The sequence below is a fragment of the Tenrec ecaudatus genome, chromosome 4 (genome assembly GCF_050624435.1).
Source record: "Tenrec ecaudatus isolate mTenEca1 chromosome 4, mTenEca1.hap1, whole genome shotgun sequence".
NCBI lineage: Eukaryota > Metazoa > Chordata > Mammalia > Afrosoricida > Tenrecidae > Tenrec > Tenrec ecaudatus.
In genome coordinates, this window is record NC_134533.1 from 135,329,952 (window position 1) to 135,332,420 (window position 2,469).

The 2,469-nt window shown below is 40.5% G+C and overlaps 1 pseudogene; it reads left to right on the forward strand.

The window, feature by feature from the left end:
- The first annotated feature begins 1,509 nt into the window (after positions 1–1,509).
- Positions 1,510–2,046, forward strand: LOC142447118 (adenosine 5'-monophosphoramidase HINT3 pseudogene; annotated as a pseudogene).
- Positions 2,047–2,469: the final 423 nt, after the last annotated feature.

A 2,469-nucleotide genomic window follows, 5' to 3' on the forward strand; every position in this document is an offset into this window, starting at 1 on the left:
GTGCATTCCATCTAGAGAAGTCCACATGTATAGTTACCCTTTGTGTTGTTGAAGGAAAAAAAAGGTATTTGCAAGTTTTTTTCTGTTTATATCACCATGTTTAAGACCATATTTTCCGATTACCTCCTAAGGAGCCTTGTCAATGTCCTGCTGCAACCATTGTTGGATAATCTGCAGCAACATTTTTCTTGCATGTGATATCAATGATATTGTTCATTGGTGTAATAGTTACTCGTTGGGCTTTGCTCTGTAAAGTCAGACAGTTGAAACCACCAGCAGCTTCATGGGAGAAAGATTGGGCTTTCTGCTACTGCTAACAGTTACCGTCTCAGAAACTCATAGGGACAGTTATAGAGTCACCACAAGTCAACATCGACTCAAAGGCAGTGAGTTTGGTTTGGATTTAGTTCCTCCCTCTTTGTTTCCAACTTTTTCATTCCAGTCACCAATAATCATGACTCCTCTTGATTGTATGTTTGATCAATTTTGGAATGAAGACATTGGTAGAATTCTTAAATTTTCTTCCATTTGGATTTGGTGGAGGAGCCATGGCATTAACAAATGCTTCAAGACTTTTTCAATATTGAATGATGCAAGACACATAAAAGGAGGATAAAAAGAAGACAGAGTAGCTGTACGAAGAAGAACTAGTGGACAGTCCACCACTTCAGGAGGTGCCATATGAGCAAGAACCAATGGCGCTCAAAGGAGTTTAAACTGCACTAAAAGCATTAACCAAAAACAGGACTCTAAGAACTAATAGAATACTAACTGAAATCTTTCAACAAGCCCATGAAGCTCTGGATGCTCTTACTCAACTATGCCAGGAAATTTGGAAGACATCCATTTGACCAGTTGACTGGAAGAGATACATCTCTGTACCCATTCAGAAGAAAGGTGCCCCAACAGAATGCTCAAATCTTAGGACAATATCATTGATATCACATGCAAGTAAAGTTGGGGGAAAGATCATCCAACAACAGGCGCAGCACTACAGTGACAAGGAGCTGCCTGGGGTGCAGGTCAGATTCAAAAGAGGAAGTGGAACAAGAGATAGCATTGCTCATATGTGATGAATCTTGGATGAAAGCAAGGAATACCAGAAAGATGTTTACTTGTGTTCTGTCGAGTATGCAAAGCAGTCAACGGTGTGGATGATAACAAACAAGAGGTAGCCTTGAGAAGAAAGGGAATTCCAGACACTTCATTGAAACCTGTTCATGTGAAACTTGTACACCGACAAAGAGGCAGTTGTGTGAACAACAAAAAAAATTGTATGATTAAAAATCATAAAATGTGTGTGTATCAGGGTTGTGTCCTCTCAGCCTACTTATTATATGTATGTGTATGCCGAGCAAGTCATCAGAAAAGCTAGATTATATGAAGAAGAATGTGGCATGAGAATTGGAGGAAGGCTTATTATTAACCTGCAATGTGTAGATGACAGAACTTGCTTGCTGGCAGTGAGGAGGACTTGAAGCAAGAGTTGCAGCCTTGACTGCCAGTGCGATGGCGGAGGAACCGAGTCACCACAGTGCTCAGTCGGACCTCAACCCCTAGACAGAGGCATCTGCAGAGCCGACCAGGTCCCCCACGCAGCCGTCAGCGGTCGCTGCAGAGTCCCAGGCGTCCACGGACCAGGACAGCAAGTGCGTGTTCTGCTGGATCGCGCAGGAACAGGAACCAAGCACTGAACTTTTCGGCCCTGTGAGAATGAAGACCCAGTTTGCTTCAAAGCTATCAAACCAGCAGCATCTCATCATTACCTAGCGGCGCCAAAGAAGCCTATCAGAAACTGCAAAGATCTCGAGAAGGCTTGTATAGAAGGGGTTGAGAACATGTTAGCTGATGGAAAAGCCATCTTGCAAAGGAATAATTTCACTGACTTAAAACATGTGAGGATGGGTTTCCATGTGCCACTGTTCTGTTCCATTTCATGCTGTAGCACCAGGGAATCAGCTCGGCTTCATATCAAATTTCATTTATAGAGTCAATTCCTACTGGTTTATAACAGCTGATTATTTGATTGAAAAATTAAGAACATGAAAATGTCAACACTGGAAGATTTTCCTAATCTTGGCTTAATATAAACTAATAACTGGTCCTTTTGAGGTCTTGCTGAGTTTTATGAGAAGCTCCTCCTGAGCATCCTCAAGTCCATTCTGAATGTATGTTTCCTGAAACCATTGATATAGTTTACATTAATACTTGGTCATTGACCTATTGTTTAAATGGTTGTTTACCTAAGGCATAAGGAAGTTGATGGTAAAATAATGCTAAACCCAATACTGCTAATCAAGAAATCCTCATTAAAAATTCAAATACTTTTATTTCTCATTTTAAAAAGTTTCAGTCTTTAGTGTAGATAACAACTCAATGTAAAGAAGACTAAAATTTTCACAACTGGATCAATAAATAGAGAAAAGTTTGAAGTTCTCAAGGATTTGTCTTGCTGGAATCCACAATCAA